Genomic DNA, 20,871 nt, shown 5'->3' on the forward strand with positions numbered 1-20,871 from the left:
AAAAAAAATTGGGTTTAAAATAACATTTTTGTGTTAATTTTTTCTTCCACATTCCAAAAATTCCTGTGAAGCACCTGAAGGGTTAATAAAGTTCTTGAATGTGGTTTTGAGCACCTTGAGGGGTGCAGTTTTTAGAATGGTGTCACTTTTGGGTATTTTCTGTCATAAAGATCGCTCAAAGTTACTTCAAATGTGATGTGGTCCCTAAAAAAATGGTTTTGTAAATTTTGTTGGAAAAATGAGAAATCGCTGGTCAGCTTTTAACCCTTATAGCTCCCTAATAAAAAAAAATTTTGGTTCCAAAATTGTGCTGATGTAACGTAGACATTTAGGAAATGTTATTTATTAACTCTTTTGTGTGACATATCTCTCTGATTTAAGAGCATAAAAATTCAAATTTTGAAAATTGCAAAATTTTCAAAATTTTCGCCAAATTTCCATTTTTTTCACAAATAAACGCAAGTGATATCGAAGAAATTTTACCACAATCATGAAGTACAATATGTCACGAAAAAACAGTCTCAGAATCAGGGGGATCCGTTGAAGCGTTCCAGAGTAATTAACTCATAAAGTGACAGTGGTCGGAATTGTAAAAATTGGCCTGGTCATTAACGTGCAAACCACCTTGGAGGGTAAAGGGGTTAAGTGTTTTTCATTATTTTTTAAATAATTTTATAGGATCAAAAAATCTCTTTTATTCTCCCTCTAGAATGCAAATACATAGAAATACACTGCTATCTACAATTTATCAGTACAATCTGCCTGTGGCGTCAGAGCCTGCAATACAGATCGAATACACAAAATTCTCTCTGTTACATCACCAGAGCCTATGGCTCAATTGCTTTAGCTCCTGCCTGTATTGTTTAAAGTTGCGAGTTCAGTACTGGGAAGGCTAGCAAAAAAGAAATAATGACATTTTTAGAATTTTTTTTATCATTTTTAGTACTTTTATAGGAACAAAAAAATCTGACTTTTTCTTCACCTCTGGTATACAGGAAACATAGAAATAAATTGTTATATACAACTAGCTATTGAACCCGTTCTACGCCCGGGTGGCGAGCATTTTTATTGGTATATGGTCTCCTATCCTGGTCCATGCTCCCCCATAGTGGTATATGTTCTCCAACCTGCTCCCCCATCCTGGTATTTGTGCCCCCATCTTGGTATATGCTCCCCCATCCTGGTATTTGTGCCCCCTTCCTCGTATATGCTCCCCCATCCTGGTCCCCCATCCTGGTATATGCTGCCCCATCCTGGTCCCCCATACTGTTATATGCTCCCCATCCTGCTCCACGCTCCCCCATCATGGTATTTGCACCCCATCCTGGTCCATGCTCCCCCATCCTGGTATTTGCACCCTATCCTTGTCCCCCATCCTGGTATATGCTTCCCCATCTTAGTCCCCCATACTGGTATTTGTGCCCCCATCCTGCTCCCGGATCCTAGTATATGCTCCCCCATCTTGTTATGTGCGCCCCCATCATGGTATATGCTCCCCCATCCTGTTCCTTCATCCTGTTATGTACTACCTCATCCTGGTCCCCCATCCTGGTATATGCTCCCCCATCTTGATATGTGCTCCCCCATCCTGGTATATAATCCCCCATCCTGGTCCCTTATCCTGGAATATGCTCCCCCATCCTCGTCCTGGATCCTGGCATATGCTCCCCATCCTGGTCCACACTCCCCCATCCTTGTATATGCTTCCCCATCCTGATATTTGCACCCCCAATCCTGGTCTATGCTCCCCCATCCTGGCATTTGCACCCCTATCCTGGTCCACCATCCTGGTATATGCTCCTCCATTTTGGTCCATGCTCCCCCATCCTGGTATATGCTCCTCCAACCAGATATTTGCGCCCCCTTCCTGGTCCATGCTCCCCTATCCTGGTATTTGCGCCCTAATCCCTGTCCCCCATCCTGTTATGTGCTCCCCCATTCTGTTATGTGCTTCCCCATCCTGGCCCCGATGCTAGTATTTGCGCCCCTATCCTGGTCCCCCATCCTGTTATGTGCTCCCCCATCCATCCATCCATCAATTAAATAAAAAAAACACTCCAACTCACCTTTCCATCTCTCCCCTGCAACGCGTCGCCTGTGTTATTTTACTAAAATGGCGCCGGAATCAATGTCTGCATAGCGCGATATCCGGCGCCATTGTAGTGCAGACACATTTGCAGAGTGTCTTCAACAAAATGGCGCCAGAGTACGCGTATGCACATACCGCACTGTCCGGCGCCATTTTGTTGATGACACACTGCAAATGTGTCTGCACTACAATGGCGCCGGATATTGCGCTATGAAAGGAACTGATTCCGGCGGCACACTCCTCCCCTGGCCTCCGGCTGAACAGAGCCGCCACACTCCTCCCCTGGCCTCTGGCCAAAACAGAGGTGGCACACTCCTCCCCTGGCCTCTGGCCCAAACAGAGGCGCCACACTCCTCCCCTGACCTCTGGCACAAACAAAGGCGCCACACTCCTCCCCTGGTCTCTGGCCCAAATCGAGGCGCCACACTCCTCCCCTGGTCTCTGGCCCAAATCGAGGTGCCACACTCCTCCCCTGGCCTCTGGCCCAAACAGAGGCGCCACACTCCTCTCCTGGCCTTTGGCCCAAATCGAGGCGCCACACTCCTCCCCTGGCCTCTGGCCCAAACAGAGGCGCCACAATGTTTTAAGACATTTTTATTACTTACTGCAAAGTCAAAAGTTTACATACATTTCATTAGTATTTGGTACCATTGCCCTTAAACTGAATGACTTAGGTCAAATGTTTGGGATTTCCTTCCACAAGCTTCTGGCAATAGTTGGTTGGAATTTGGTTTGCAGGTCGCCTTGCTCGCAGCTGCCTTTTTAAATATTAAAAATGATGGTAATCCTAAATTACCTAAAACAAGAAAGGTTTATTCTGATTTCATGTCAGATATTGAGAGAAACATGCACATATAGTGTATGTAAACTTCTGGTTTCAACTGTATGTCTATGTATAATAGTATAATCTGCTCCTGGGCTCACTGCTTGCAATACATGTCAAGATTACCAAATTCTCCTATCTAGTGGGCTGTGGCGATTTGATCACAGAAGTGAATAATTTAATTTATGTACTGAGCAGAGAGACGCAGCCCTGCCCTCGAGGAGGAGCTATGGAGCGATGAAGATGGCGGAGAGAGGTAAGAGAAGCTAGGACAAATCCCTGACCCTGGGACAGTCCACTGAATCCGGGACAGTTGGAAGATATGGTATTAGTTGCTGGTTTTGTAGGGAGGTGTTAGTGTTAGCGAAAGACAAGAAAGGACATCCTCAGAGGAAGGTTATCATCACTGGTAGGTCATTATTAAATGACTCTGCATTCCTGTCCCCCTTCTCATCCCACACCCAAATTCCTTAAAGGATTATTCTTAACAATGATCTTAGGGAAAGCACCACTCTTTCGGGTAAGGGGGGAATGGATGATGTGCTCCTCACTACAGTTCAGACCAGTGGTGTCGCTGTTAACCCGACTGTACGCTCTCTAATGCTGCATTATGAGACAGCTTTGCCTCTGCAGTTTGCTAGGTGCACAGTAGCACTGGAGTTGGCCAGATCCAGCTTGCTTTAGTGCAACGCTTACAAGCTCTACAGCACGGAGCTGTCACCACTGAAACTGTAGAGATGGCCTGGCAATAAGCGGTAAATTACAGAATTAAAAATCCCCTTGTTCTTGACAACACAGAGGATATTTAATAACAAGTAAATTGCAAAGTTGCTCCTTTTTACATGCACTGCAATTTTAATAATTTATGATGATGAGACATATCGCTTTAAGTGCTACTGATGGGGACAGAAGGAATCTACTAGATGCAGGAGCAGCGGAGGGGTTGGAGCTTCACAGTGAGTAAAAGCATTCATACAGTACGTCTACAGTAAGGCGAAAAGTACTGTTGAAATAGAAGGTGACCATGGCTGGCCCACTTCTCCTCCAGAGACATAGTGCCGCTATAAAGCTAACCTGGAGTCATAAATGATGGTTACTGTTAAAAGGGGGAACTCGGGAAGTATTACATAGTTACTTAGGTTGAAAAAAGATTTAGGTCCATCAAGTGCAAATTTCTCGGTGTAATCCTCATGGTTGGGAGAAAGCCACTACTCCGCTGCTGTAACGTTAATAGAAGTGCATTGTTCTTATAGAAAGATCAAACCGCACCAAGGAAACATTTTCTGTGCTGCACACCCGGGCGACCTACTTCCCGAGTGTGGTCGGATACTCCTTGAAAGTGAACTGCCTATTTCCATCCACGCGGGGCGTCTTATTTTACAGTGACAAAATAAGTTCTTCGAGTCCAGGTCTTCTCTACTCATCTACTCCTTACTTTTTCATTATTTGCCATTTCCTATCTTTACTGTTTAGCTGATAAGTCGTAGTAATATACAGTATGTTAGTTCTGCGTAGGGGATTTAATTATTATGTTGGGCAATAACTTCCCAAAAACAATATATGGCAATACGGCATTTATGGGTTTGTTTATTGCACTTTACCGAATAACTCATATAAGGGATTATTACATATTTTCATACGCGCTATAGTGATTTTACATCCATAAATCTGGAGTGCAACTGCTGCTGACATAATTACACTAAAAACGCACTAATAAAATGAATGCCCCGCATGGCATGTCAATCACACCCAGGAAGCAGCCGTCACTCAGATAGTATAGTAACTTCTCTAGGAATGCAGAACTGCCAATCAGTCTCTAACCAATATGTAAATATGGTATAATCACACATATACCGTATGTCTTTGCAAAAAATGCAATACGAGTACATAGACCGCTCTGCATGTAGATGTAGAATTTATAGATGGATGGCTGGAACAGAGTAATACCAAAGCCAGTATCGGACTGGGGTGCCAAGGGTTCCCCCGCAACAGTAAACCTGGGGGCTCACTGTTCAGCTACAAAAATAAATATTACATTATCCTATTTCACAAATTTGCCTCTGGTTCTATATAGTATTATTATTATTATTAATAATAATAATAATAATAATAATAATAATAATAAAGATCAGGGTATGATAATAATGAGATTCTGGCATTGTTTGTACATGGTGACTCAAGTGTATTGCGGCAGACTACTGCACAGTGGCCTACCGGGGAATTCACCGGTTCTCCCGTGGGCCAGTCCGAGGCTGACCAAAACAATTGGAAATTCATACTGAATCATAACCTGTCATTCTGTCCTGCATCTGAGGAATGGGCATCCATATTGGTTGTCATCACTGCCTTGGATCAGTTTGATTTGCAATTAAAAATCAGTTTCTGCCTGCTATAGCCCTACATAATGATGAAGCGTTAATGGGCTCTTAGTGGACTCTAGTGTCACATTGTTGGATTTAGCAGAAGTCTCTAAGTCTGAAATATGGATGCCATTATCTTATGTTACGATGTTCTGTGCCAAATCAGTTCAGTAGCTCTCCTGGCCTGGTATGCCCGATCCACGGAGCACCAAGGAGACCTGCGGGTGTTTATTTATACATCAATTAAGGATGGCAGAAATGACACCATGAATTCCACACATAGGTGGCGATTGCTTGGAAAGCAGATGCCAGTTGTGTTATTTCTTAACTCTTTAAATCCTAAGGAAAAGGTCCCGAAGATGAGAATTTTTTCTGCTGCATTATTTTGTGTGCAAAAAACGCAGCATTTTACAGTTTCAGCAAAAAATCTCACGCCCACTGTGCTTGTTTTTTGACACGCCGGAAATTGACCTGCAGTGCCTTTCGTTTTTGATATCCACAGCATGTCAATTTTGCTTAGGGTTAATATTCGTTTTACTTGCGGATTTTTGCCCATAGACTTGAATGAGATGCAAAAAATCACTCACATATGAAAAATGCAGATGCGTTTTTATTGCGTTTTTGCAAAAACACAAAGCATTTTACAGCATCAGCAAAACAAATGAGATTTCTGAAGTTTCATGCACACGCTGCATATTCTTTAATTGTAAATGTGAAGCAGTTTCAAATCTGCAGCGTCAATTCTTACAGCGTTTTTGCAGAATTTTTCACCCTTTAAAATGAATGGGAAAAAATGCATAAAAAAGTGCGCATATTATGTGGCGTTTTTTCTGGCAACACTCCGGTATTTGCAGCAGTTTTTGTTTTATTTTATACGAATATGGAACTTGTGCACATAACCCTAGGCTATAATCATACTCCATGTTTTTACAGCGTTTTTTCCTGCATGCCAAAATTTACATTTTTGGCAGTAAAAACGCTGCAGTTTTTGCTGCTTTTTCGTTTGTTGCGTTTTTGTTGCATTTTTTACCTGTGTTTTGTGCAGATTACACGTGTGTTTTATATACATTTATGCCTATAACATGTAGTTTTATGCACCAAAAAATGCAGCAAAAACACTGCTGATTTCTGTTTTTTTTGCACTTTTTCATTGCTTTCTATGTGGAAAAAAAATGCTGCAAAAACGCTGAAAGAATTGACATGCTGCAGATTTAAAAAATGCAACAGTGCTCAAATTCAGTTTGAAAAAAAAAAAAAATCATCTCATGTGCATGAGATTTCTGAAATCTCATAGCTTTTGTTGGTACTGTAAAACGCAGCAGCAAAAAAAACTTTGCATGTGAACATAGCCTTAGACTTCAATGGAACAGATTTTGGTTACATGGAGGCAACATGGTTATGCCACAGGAAAAAAAAAATGTACTAATCTATTAATAACGTATGTGACGCGCCCCCTGGGCCATGGGGTACTCAGCAGCTGGGCCTATGGATGCCGGTATGGGGGTATCACGGTGGCTGGCCAGGTCCGTGACCCAGGGCGGTCAGTAAAAAGGGGAATTTATAGGGGATTTGGAAAGTTTGTGACACCACCTGTGGAATGCGGCAAAAGAGGTGCCGCTGCTGCGGAGCAGTCCTCTGGAGCTGGTGGTACGGCAGTAAGGATAGTGTGGCTCTCCGCAGGAAGAGCTAGCTCCAGGGCAGCGTGGGGTGTAATAAATGGTGGTGCAGGGGAGAGAGACGGCAGGACGGTCCCGGATGAAAGACGGACACTCACACGGGGGTAAGCTTCAGTACCTTTACTGGTGATGTTGCAGGCACGGTCCAGGGTACTCCGGGCGAAGGACGCACTTTTGGACTCTCCCCAGTGAGCGAGTATAGGGCCTTCTGATCCGTGGCTTTACTCTTTGAGCTTCTGACCTGCCTGGAGCTAGGCCTAGCTTGGTTACTGTCTCTCCTTGCACCTGCTGACCTGGTGGTAGGGCCTTCTCTTTGGAGAGCACTCTCCCTGAACGCTGGGGCCTCCGTGACTCCTAACCATGGTACTGTAATCAGCATTTGGTGAACCTGGGACCTGTAGTCCTCCAGGGGTTCCGGTGGTTCCTACTGGGTGTAAAGGCTGGTATGCTCCTATGCCCCCCCGCTACTTCTTCCTTCTCCTCTCGCCTTCGGCCACACTCAGGGCCCTCACTAGGCCTTCACACGTGCTGTAGGCCTTGGCTCGCCTAAGCACAGCAGCCAGCTTGCTGCCTCTTCGCTGCTCTCTGAGCGTCAGCACGCTCTCTGCTCAACTCTGAGCTGTGTTCCTCTCTCAACACTAAACACAAAACTGAGCTGCCTGGCTCTACCCTCCCTTTATATATGTCCCTAACGGGCTCCCTCTGATGGTCTGAGGTGGTAGGGTGGAGGTGTGTGAATGTGTGAGGGCCTCTTGTGGAGAAGTCCATCCATGCACCCTTCTGTGGCACCAGTGCGTAGCAGGGGGCCACATATGTATGCCCCTGAGTGACCCCAGCCTTTGGATATGAAACTATTTTTTTTAGAAGCACTCACTGGTCTTATATCAAAGGGAATCTCTTTTTTTATGGTTAACAGATTGAACCATAAATGATCATTTTGCAATATAATAGCTAATATTATATTGGACATACAATCAGAAGATTTGGGTTCCAGTATTTTCTCTATGCTGACGACACCCAACTATACACTTCTTCCCCTGACATCACCCCTACCCTAATACAAAATACCAAGGATTGTCTGTCCGCTGTCTCTAACATCATGTCCTCCCTCTATCTTTAACTGAATCTCTCTAAAACTGAACTTCTTCTGTTTCTCCCCTCTACTAACCCAACTCTACCTAACATCAAAATTACCTTGGAGGGTTCAACCATAACTTCCAAGCAGCACGCCCACTGCCTTGGGGTCATATTCGACACTAACCTTTCCTTTGTTCCCTACATCCGATCACTCACTCGCTCTTGTCACTCTCATCTTAAAAACATCTCCAGAATCCGACCTTTTCTCACCTTTGAAACTGCTAAAACTCTGACTGTCGCTCTTATTCACTCTCGTCTGGACTGCTGCAACTCTCTTCTGATCGGTCTCCCTCTTACCCAACTTTCTCCTCTCCAATCCGTCCTGAATGCGGCAGCCAGGGTCGTATTTCTGTCCAGCTGCTTCACTGATGTCTCCATCTTGTGTCAGTCATTATACTGGTTACCCATTCGCTACAGAATACAATATAAACTCATTGCTCTCACCCACAAACCACTCACTCCTCTCTCTTCTCAATCTATTGCCCTACACGTGCCCTCCATTCTACAAATGACCTAAGACTAACATCCCTCATAATCCGAACCTCGCACCTCTGTCTCCAAGACTTCTCTCGTGCTGCGCCAATTCTCTGGAATGCACTACCCCAGGCGATCCGACTAATGCCTAGCCCACACGTCTTCAAGTGCGCTTTAAAAACCCATCTCTTTAAACAAGCCTACCACCTCAACTACTCAGTAACCTAACTTTCCCCTGTTCCCTCCTTCTAAATACTATTCAGAATCTGCTCCCTCCTATTCATCTGTCTCCATACCCTCCATGCACAAGATAACTGCACTCGGTAATTGAGTATTGCACTTGAACATACTGGCTGATGACCGGATCATACAGCCTTATATGAAAATCCCTATTTATTATAATTGCCAGACCTGAAATAACAAGCACTTTTCACCTATTGTGTCCCCCCATTTCCTTGTAGAATGTAAGCTTGCGAGCAGGGACCTCACTCCTGATGTAACTGTGTAAACTGTCTCACCTTGTATTGAATTTATTGTCTGTACATGTCCCCGCTTAATTGTAAGTGCTGCGGAATATGTTGGCGCTATATAAATAAAAATGATTAAAGAGCGGATGTCTTATTATCATCAGCGTGTGCAGCGGTAAAGTTACAGCAATCATGTCATCATAAGCAACATATAAAACAGCAGAGTATATTTATATGCGCCCTCTGTACCAAAATAATCTCTCTGCGCTCCACAGCTGGCAGCTGATCCCTTCTAAATATGGGACCTTATTCCGGCACCGGCTCCTCAGTAAATGTAATAGTATCCATATGAAAGAGAAAATAAACCCACTTTATAAATACTCCTTTTCCGGTTTGGAATGGTTTTAATGCTTTGGCTTTTTATGTAACACTAAATGTTTATTCATGTTAAAATGTCTTCGTACCTGGGTAAAAGGAGAATAATTGACTTTTAAATTGACTTTTTAAATGTGCTTCCTTTTGTTGCATTAGGACTTTTTATTTCATTTTGCTAGAACCAGTTAAAGGGGTTGTCCAAGATATTTTACATTTCTCCTTAATATGCGTGTAATTAAAAAGTGATGTCCCTGTGTAATATTATATGTGTATCTCATATGGGGTGAGACTTCACTCTGATGACGTTCCCTACACAGCCCTCGCGGTTTTCAGCTGTACTGCCCAGTATATGTAAAGCTGGTGATGACGCGCAATCCAATTCCACTTCTGCATTCTCAGCAGTGCAAAAGAATTTGGACCGGGCATGCGCCATCCCCTCTGTCTCTCTGCTAGGTCTAAGGTCTGGTTGCTGGGATCACCTGAGGAATACAGTTTCTACACCCTCTTCTTCAATTCTCAGGACTACTTATTTCCTCTGCCTATCAGGAGCCCTGTGCAGAGCAGGAGAGAGCCAGGATCGCACTTCTCACTTGATGTGCAGTAGACAGGTGTATATAGAGAGCACTGAGGAGCAATGTGCTGCGGAATGGGGCTGTGTGTAGAGGGGCATGATAGGAGTGCTATACTGCAGGAGGAGGTTGTAGATGAAGGGAAATAAGTGGAGCAATATACTGCAGGAGGAGGCTGTTCATAGAGGGGAATGAGAGGAGCATTACACTGTAAAAAAAAAAGGCTTTGCTCCCCTCAATTCAATCACCTGCACAGGCAATAATTCCATCAACTGTGCAATACTAAGGAAATCCCGAAAACATGATCTGTTGGTGGGCCTTGAGGTCTGGAGTTGGGGAACACTGCACTATACAATGTACTGCTGGATGAGGCTGTATATACAGGGGCTGAGGAGCGATATTCTGCAAGAGTAGGCTTTATATAGAAGGACTGAGAGGAGTGATATAATGCAGGATAATATTGTATATTGAGGGGCTGAGAGGAGTAATGTACTACCTGAAGGTATGTGATTATGGTTATACTGTATACATTTTGCCATGATGGGATACAGGATGAAGATTAGGGAATTTTCCATTGGCCTTGTGGTTTTAAGTAGTTATACCATATATATATATATATATATATATATATATATATATATATATATATATATATATATATATATACATACATACACACACACATATACATAAAGCGGCTTGCTCGGCTGTATGCAGAGGTAGACAACGGAACACTGTCTCTTTAAATTTTGGGCTGGTTTATTAAAGCATCATAAACCAAACCTGGAGTCCATAAAGTAAACACAGTCCATTCAGCATAGCGGTAAAAAAGAATACAAAGATGCAGCACAGTACCTATATAGGCCGGGGTTTGGCCACGCAGGTTTTGCCATACACGGTTCAGCACATCACGTGCAAACTCCTCTCTGGAGCAAGCCTCTCCAGATACTGAACACCAGCTGGGTGAAAAGGCTGGCTATTTAAAGCCCAGACCACTCCCTAGGGTGGAGATATGGCAGATGGCCTCCCACCCGCACGTTAGCCATCCACCTATAAAACATGGCCTTTTAAATATGACTGCTTAACCCTCCCAGCACCAAACATGCAGGAGAACAACTTCCATGTTTCACATCACTGAAGCTAACAGCCTCAGTGAAACATATCTCTCCTCCAGTATTCTACCAGTGACTTTGTCACAATATATATATATATATATATATATATATATATATATATATATATATATATATTTAAGTATTTGATCCCTTGCTGTTTTTGTAAGTTTGCCCACTGACAAAGACATTAACAGTCTATAATTTTAAGGGTAGGTTAATTTTAACATTGAGAGATAGAATATCCAAAACAAAATCAAGAAAATCACATTGTATAAATTAGATACATTTTTTTGCATTTGTGAGAAATAAGTATTTGATCCCCTACAAACCATTATGAGTTCTGGCTCCTACAGACCAGTTAGACACTCCTAATCAACTCATTACCTGCATTAAAGACAGCGGTCTTACATAGTCACCTGTATAAAAGACTCCTGTCCACAGACTCAATTAATCAGTCAGACTCTAACCTCTACAACATGGGCAAGACGAAAGAGCTTTCTAAGGATGTCAGGGACAAGATCATAGACCTGAACAAAGCTGTAATGGGCTACAAAACCATAAGTAAGACACTGGGTGAGAAGGAGACAACTGTTGGTGCAATAGTAAGAAAATGGAAGAAATACAAAATGACTGTCAATCGACATCGATTTGGGGCACCATGCAAAATCTCACCTCGTGGGGTATCCTTGATCATGAGGAAGGTGAGAGATCAGCCTAAAACTACACGGGGGAAACTTGTTAATGATCTCAAGGCTGCTGGGACCACAGTCACTAAGAAAACCATTGGTAACACATTACGCCTTTAAGGTTTAAAATCCTGCAGTGCCCGTAAGGTCCCCCTGCTCAAGAGGGCACATATGCAGGCCCATCTGAAGTTTGTCAATGAACACCTGGATGATTCTGTGAGTTATTTGGAGAATGTGCTGTGGTCAGATGAGACAAAAATTGAGCTCTTTGGTATTAACTCAACTCTCCGTGTTTGGAGGAAGAAGAAAGATGAGTACAACCCTAAGAACATCGCCCCAACCGTGAAGCATGGTGGGGGAAACATTATACTTTGGGGATGCTTTTATGCAAAGGGGACATGACACCTGCACCGTACTGAAGGGAAGATGGATTGGGTCATGTATCGCAAGATTTTGGTCGACAACCTCCTTCACTCAGTAAGAGCAATGAAGATGGGTCGTGGCTGGGTCTTCCAGCAAGACAATGACCCAAAATATACAGCCAAGGCAACAAAGGAGTGGCTCAAAAAGAAGCACAGTAAGGTCATGGAGTGGCCTAGCCAGTCTCCAGACCTTAATTCCATAGAAAAATTATGGAGGGAGTTGAAGCTCCGAGTTGCCAAGCGACAGCCTCAAAATCTGAATGATTCAGAGATGATCTGCAAAGAGTAGTGGACCAAAATTCCTCCTGACATGTGCACAACCCTCATGATTAACTACAAAAAATAGTCTGACTGCTGTGCTTGCCAACAAGGGTTTTGCCACCAAATATTAAGTGTTGTTTGCCAGAGGGATCAAATACTTATTTCTCACTGCAAAATGCAAAAAAATGTATCTAATTTATACAATGTGATTTTCTTGATTTTTTGGGGGATATTCTATCTCTCAATGTTAACATTAACCTTCCCTTAAAATTATAGACTGTTCATGTCTTTGTCAGTGGTCTAACTTACAAAAACAGCAAGGGGTCAAATACTTATTTCCCCCACTGTGTGTATGTATATATATATATATATATATATATATATATATATATATATATATATACACACACTCACATACAGTACAGACCAAAAGTTTGGACACACCTCATTTAAAGATTTTTCTGTATTTTCTTGACTATGAAAATTGTACATTCACACTGAAGGCATCAAAACTATGAGTTAACACATGTGGAATTATATAGTTAATAAAAAAGTGTGAAACAACTGAAAATATGTCTTATATTCTAGGTTCTTCAAAGTAGCCACCTTTTGCTTTGATGACTGCTTTGTACATTCTTGGCATTCTCTTGATGAGCTTCAAGAGGTAGTCACCGGAAATGGTCTTCCAACAATTTTGAAGGAGTTCCCAGAGATGCTTAGCACTTGTTGGCCCTTTTGCCTTCACTCTGCTGTCCAGCTCACCCCAAACCATCTCGATTGTGTTCAGGTCTGGTGACTGTGGAGGCCAGGTCATCTAGTGTAGCACCCCATCACTCTCCTTCTTGGTCAAATAGCCCTTCCACAGCCTGGAGGTGTGTTTGGGGTCATTGTCCTGTTGAAAAATAAATGATGGTCCAACTAAACAAAAACCGGATGGAATAGCATGCCGCTGCAAGATGCTGTGGTAGCCATGCTGGTTCAGTATGCCTTCAATCTATATATAAAATCGTCTTATCCCGTCTGTCTGTCTGTCTGTCTTTCTGTCTGTCTGTCTGTCCAGGAAATCCCGTGTCGCTCATTGGTCCGGCCGCGGCCAATCAGCGACGTGGGATTTGAGAAAAAGATGGCGGCCGTTAGCCGACCGCGACCAATCAGCGAGATTGGCGCCAAATTTAAACAACGCTCTGCTGATTGGCGCCAAATTTAAACACCGCTCTGCTGATTGGTCGAGGCCGCCGGCCGAGAGCAATCAGCGATTTTGGCGCAAAATTTAAACACCGCTCTGCTGATTGGTCGCGGCCGCCAGCCATGACCAATCAGCGAGATTGGCGCCAAATTTAAACAACGCTTAGCTGATTGGTCGCGGCCGGCGACCGCAACTAATCAGCATTATGGGCGCCAAATTTAAACACCGCTTTGCTGATTGGTCGCAGTCGCCGGCCGCGAGCAATCAGCATTATTGGCGCCAAATTTAAACACCGCTTTGCTGATTGGTCGTGGTCGCCGGCCACGACCAATCAGCATTATTGGCGCCAAATTTAAACAACGCTCTGCTGATTGGTTGCGGTCGCCTGCCGCGACCAATCAGCATTATAGGCGCCAAATTAAACACCGCTCTGCTGATTGGTCGCGGTTGCCGGCCGCGACCAATGAGCGATATTGGCGCCAAATTTAAACACCCCTCTGCTGATTGGTCGTGACCACCGGCCGCGACCAATCTGCATTATTGGCGCCAAATTTAAACACCGCTCTGCTGCTTGGTCGCGACCGCCAGCCGCGATCAATCAGTGACATTGGCGCCAAATTTAAACACCGCTCTGCTGATTGGTCGCGGTCGCAGGCCGCAACCAATCAGCATTATTGGACCCAAATTTAAACCCCGCTCTACTGATTGGTCTCGACCGCCGGCCGCGACCAATCAGCGATATTGGCGTCAAATTATAACACCGTTTTGAGAAGTGGTCGTGGTTGTGACTAATCAGCGATTTTATCGCCAAATTTAAACAAGCTCTCCGGTCCTCACTAACACAGTTCGCTGATTGGTCGCGGGTGGCGGCCGCGACCAATCACCGATATTGCCGCCAAATTTAAACACCGTTTTGCTGATTGCTCGCAGTTGCCGGCCGCGACCAATCAGCGATTTTGGCGCCAAATTTAAACAACGTTCTGCTGATTGCGCCCGGTCGGCCGCATACATATTCTAGAATACCCGATGCATTAGAATCGAGCCACCATCTAGTTTTGAATAAATCCCCAACAGTGTCACCAGCAAAGCACCTCCACACCATCACACCTCCTCCTCCATGCTTCACGGTGGGAAACAGGCATGTTGAGTCCATCCGTTGACCTTTTCTGCATCGCACAAAGACACGGTGGTTGAAACCAAAGATCTCAAATTTGGACTCATCAGACCAAAGCACAGATTTCCACTGGTCTAATGTCCATTCCTTGTGTTCTTTAGCCCAAACAAGTCTCTTCTGCTTGTTGCCTGTCCTTAGCAGTGGTTTCCTAGCAGCTATTTTACCATGAAGGCCTGCTGCACAAAGTCTCCTCTTAACAGTTGTTGAAGAGATGTGTCTGCTGCTAGAACTCTGTGTGTCATTGACCTGGTCTCTAATCTGAGCTGCTGTTAACCTGCGATTTCTGAGGCTGGTGACTCGGATAAACTTATCCTCAGAAGCAGAGGTGACTCTTGGTCTTCCTTTCCTGGGGCAGTCCTCATGTGAGCCAGTTTCTTTGTAGCGCTTGATGGTTTTTGCAACTGCACTTGGGGACACTTTCAAAGTTTTCACAATTTTTCGCACTGACTGACCTTCATTTCTTAAAGCAATGATGGCCACTTGTTTTTCTTTACTTAGAATTTGTATTATGGCAAGAAAAAAGCAGCTAACAGTCTATTCAGTAGGACTATCAGCTGTGTATCCACCAGACTTCTGCACAACACAACTGATGGTCCCAACCCCATTTATAAGGCAAGAAATCCCACTTATTAAACCTGACGGGGCACACCTGTGAAGTGAAAACCATTTCCGGTGACTACCTCTTGAAGCTCATCAAGAGAATGCCAAGAGTGTGCAAAGCAGTCATGAAAGCAAAAGGTGGCTACTTTGAAGAACCTAGAATATAAGACATATTTTCAGTTGTTTCACACTTTTTTGTTAAGTATATAATTCCACATGTGTTAATCCATAGTTTTGATGCCTTCAGTGTGAATGTACAATTTTTATAGTCATGAAAATGCAGAAAAATCTTTAAATGAGGTGTGTCCAAACTTTTGGTCTGTACTGTATATATACACACAATCATTCATTCTCAAAATTTTAATTCCCGGGTAAAATCTGTGTTCAGTGACGACAGATTTTTACATTACAGAGATAAGAGATGGCAGTTGGCTTTTATAAGATTTTATGTAGAAGGGAGGAGCTCTGCGTCTTGCTCCTCCCTCCTCTTCTCCCCTCCATAGAACTTTATAAGCACTAACTGCCATCTTCTCTCTCAGCTCAGTAATGTAACATTCTTTCTGCACTGAATACAGATTTTACCGCTGTACTGAAAAATTTGAGAGTGAAAGATCAGTCCAGGAGGAGAAAGAAGCAGATCTCTCTGATAAGATATATTACAACGTTTTTTATTTTCATGTGCACTATTGACTTATGAGATAAAAATTAAAACAAAAGTTACTCTTTAAGCAAGTGTCACCTGATATGTGTAACATTAGTAATTTCCTGTTACATATGGTACAATAAAGACTCCTATATTATCTTTCCTTCTAGATTATGATTGCTGATGCAAATCTTAATCCTCTGCTAAAAAAAGTAACCCTGCCTTGATCCACGATTCAATGTATTAGTCTTAGTCCAGTGAAATGAAATATCTTCGGTTCACATGGCTTTAAATTTCTTTGTGGCGACCATGTGAATACAAGGACTGAGTGTCTATGGCATCCTCATACTTCACCCGCTTCTATGTACATTTCTACTGGGGTTGGAAAAAAAAGCTATTTAGTGATTCATCTCCAGCTGTTCAAGACTCCAGATTCATAGAAAAGAAAGCCCAAGGACACTTGGCAGCAAGTGGTTGCCATTTTTAGCAGTCACGTGAAAAACATGACATTTACACCGTTGACTCCATAGTGCAGGTTGTATTTTATTGTTGGGTTTGTGCTCATTCAGTTGCCCATGCTGGCAGGTTCCCACCATCGTCCCACTTAAAGAAGTTGTTCACTACTTGGACAACTCCTTCTCATACCCCAAGCTTGGCCCCAATAAAATAAAAAAGCTTATACTCACCTCCCGTGCTGGCACCGTCCCCACAGTGTTTGCACTCGCAGTCCCGGGGCTCTTGAGCGGTTGTTGTGACATGTGACCCAGGCAACCAATCAGAGCTGGCATCACTGTACCCGCCTTCTGTCAAATTGAACATGAAGAGGAAGTCCGGGCTGCAGCTGATCTCTGACTTCCTCTTCATGTTCAGTTCATACCAAGGCGGAGACAGTGACGCCAGCTCTGATTGGGCGCCTGGGTCACATGTCACAACAACCACACGAGAGTCCCAGGACCGCGAGTGCTGACACAGCTGGAACGGCACCGGATTGGGAGGTAAGTATAGGCTTTATTATTTTATCAGGGCCAAAGATTTAGATCAAAAAGGTGTTGTCTAGTAGTGGAAAACCCCTTTAATTTGTTTCTTTGACCACTCAAACTCAGGAATAATAATCCAGACCAATACTGGAATATTTCTAAACTCAGCAAAGAATACATTAGTATAGTTAATATCGTACATATTGTAACTTGTTTTTAGTTTTCCAGTATGGCATTTGGTAGGCAATTTTACTTTACTGAACACATCTGCACACTGGCAAGTTTTAAAAGGAATCTATCAGTAGGATCAACCCTCCTAAGTTGTCTATATGGGCATGTAGGTCATAGCAAGCTGAATAAAATGATACCTTCATATCTGGGATACGATATCTTATTCCAGAGAAATCAAAGTTTTTCTAAAAATGCAAAAGAGCTGTTAAGATCTATGGGCCGGACACTGATCTTACGGAGAATCTGCCTTCAGAGATCATTTTAATTAAAGGGGGAGTTACCAGTGTGAGACATGTAGATCAGGAGAGCAGACTGTCAGTCATTATATGTCTCACACTGGTAACATCCCCGTCCCTTTTAATTAAAATAATCTCTGGAGGCAGATTCTCATGCAGATATGTGTCCAGCCCATAGCTCTTAACAGATCATTTGCATATTAAGAAGAATACAGATTTCTTGGAAATAAGACATCGGATTGCTGATATCAAGGTATAATTTTATTCAAGTTTCTATAACCTACAAGTCCATATAGATGACTTAGGAGGGTTGATCCTACTAACAAAATGAGCTTTGCTCACTCTCCCCAGGTCCAGCGCTGAATCTCCAGCGCTTTATCAATATCTGTTACTGTCTGCAGTGCTGACGTCACATCGATCCGTCCACTGATGTGGGAGAGTTGGGGGCCATCATACACATTAGGTAGCTGGCTCGCTCTGCTGAATTTTTGTGTCTTTCAGGCATAATTCTAATGTATATTTCCAGCCTAAGAGACAGAAGAAATGTTCAATCATCAGATAAATACCTGTAATTCATTAGACAGACGTATCTGGAGAAATCTGGCACGTTTTGCTCAGTCTGGTTGTAAGGAACGTGCACCGAACCTTAGGATCTGTCAACACCTTTAGCACTTTAAATAAACCAACGTGAAGTACAGCCCCACGTAACTATAGGGACGGGTGTAAACAGGAGGAACACACAGCAGAACGGGGAGTTTTCTGGCCCATTTCATTCATATGTGCAGTGAAAATATGTGCTACAAACAACACAACGCTGACACAGCGTGACGGCAGAATAAACGGCTGTATGGATTCTTTTAGAAACTAGACTCCCAGATATGTGACTGACATAAATGGGTCACTGGTGGGGCGGCAAATTGTCATTGGATGTCAGCAGAGGCAGATTCGATGGGATCCATCTTTGACTCCGGTGCCACTTTTTTGCTGTTATGACCAACCAATCCAATTTTTGAAATTGGTTGCTGGTTATACATTGCCTAAAATCTAAGGGGTTTTAAGTGGGTTTCCATCTGCAGAACATTTTCTGATCGGGGGGCCATATTGTCATACTGAACCACTAGGAAGGGCCGCAATAAAACATGGGGTATTACTATCTAAAGCTGCATTCACAAGTTGCAAAGGCAACTTCAGAAATGTACTGCTTTTGGATTGATTTTCAAAATCACGGTAAGACGGCATGATCTTTGCCACGATTTTCCAAAATTGCAGCTAAACTGCTGAAAAACACCACTACCAAAATGCATCCGCAACGTGTGAACACACTTTTGATATGCCATAAATGTCTTATAGGCGCAAGTTCACTTTTCAGAATTCCAAACCTACCAGAAAAATGGGGGTCCTCTCATTTCAGAACTCCCCTAAACAATATAGATAAGATGGACATATGCCCAGCACACATACTCTCTTCTGGAGTGCCAACTTCTGGAGTTGTGCACCCCTGATATATCGGAGTGATGACATATTTCTAGGACATGCCATCACTCTTGGGGGTCTGACTGCCAGGACCCCACGGATTACCTGAATGAACGAGTACATTTTAATATTTTTTTTAGTGGTGCTACTATGTGGAGCCCCTGCAGGAAAAGTGTTGAATTTTAAGCATCAGTATGGGTACTGAAGTAGTTAATTTATGGGGGCTGTCATGTAGCAACTTCCCAGGAACCAGTCTTGTCTCCAGCTTCTTCAATTTGAGGGAGTATTAACACAAACTCAAACTTCATAAAGAAAAAACAATTTTCCAGGGCATTTCTATCCTAAGCATAACCATATTAGGTCGGTGAGAGTTATGGTACATTTGCACATATCAATTTCACCCCGATAGACTATATTAGAACCCCAAACAGTCACTAATACAGTATGGAGACATGACTAAACATACACTGCTCCATACTACTCTATGGGAAGACACCAACAGACAAATATGCTTGTATGGTACCAAGCATTTGGGATTCTAGCAGTCAGAATCCCCCTAATAACTTATCAATTGGGACATTATTACCTGGAATTCCTTCCTCAAGGGGTATTCCTACCATGATGAGGGATGCCATATTGCGATCACTCGCAACAATCTGCAGCCATTGCTGTGCAGAGCACTGGGACATAGAGCTGTGGTGCAGTTCCCTGCATAGTGTGTGGCCTGGAGGAAAAACTGTGATCGGCGAGGGTCCCAGAGGTGGGATCCCCACTGATAATGCTATTCTACAGCATTTATAACAGTGGATTATCCCAGGGTTTACTTTTATGCCACAGATTTGTCGGCAGCGAATCCACAGAAACATTTTGATGAGGATTTGACGCAGATGAGACCATTGCAATTGGTGAAGATCTACAGCAAGTGCTCCTGCAAATCTGCATCAAAATCTTCATGCAGGAGGAGAGGAGTCTATCAGCACCACAGGAGTAAGCTTTATTGTGCACTCGCTGCTGCTGCTGGATTTATCGCCCTGATAATGTATAAATCATTTTATGACTTGATGCCCAAATGGTCGGTTTTGACATGGACATGTCTGTAAACGCCATAGTGGTGGCGCAGCGTTTTCTACATTACATTCTGTATTGAGCGCGCTAGTCCTCAGATCCTCGGACTTGATACCTAAAAACTATTGAAAATTTGTTCACCACCTGAAAGTCTCTTCAGCTCGGCTTAGCCTTGTGTCTGGCGCCATCTAGGCACAAATCCTACACATGACAACTAGATAATACGAGATCCCAACTGTACTATTGAGTGGATTGGAGATGAAACTAAGGCCTCGTTCACATGTCAGTCATTCTCGGATAGGACTCGTACCTATTATAACCTATGGGACTGTTCACATAGCCGTGTGTTTTTGCAAATCAAGTGATGTACACTTTAAATCAAGTTTAAATCACCCGCCTTTCGCCCCATTCAAAATAAAACCAAATATACACATATTTGGTATCGACACTTTCAGAATCCCCCAATCTATCAATATATAAAAATAATTAATCTGATCGGTAAACGGCGTAACGAGAAAAACATTCTAAACGCCAGAGATATGGTTTTTTTGGTCGCCGCAACATTGCAATAACAGGCGATCAAAACATCGGATCTACCCCAAAATGGTATCAAGAAAAACGGCAGCTGGGCACGCAAAAAATAAGCCCTCACCCAGCCCCAGATCACGAAAAATAGAGAGGCTTAGGGTCTTGGAAAATGGTGACTTTTTTTGTTTTTAACAAACTTTGGATTTTTTTTTTCACCACTTACATAAAACAGAACCTATACATGTTTGGCGTCTACAAACTCGTAAGCACCTGGAGAATCATAATAGCAGGTCAGTTTTACCAT

This window comes from Phyllobates terribilis, unplaced genomic scaffold, assembly GCF_046119375.1.
Source record: "Phyllobates terribilis strain yellow unplaced genomic scaffold, ASM4611937v1 Scaffold_13__5_contigs__length_258822181, whole genome shotgun sequence".
Classification (NCBI taxonomy): domain Eukaryota; kingdom Metazoa; phylum Chordata; class Amphibia; order Anura; family Dendrobatidae; genus Phyllobates; species Phyllobates terribilis.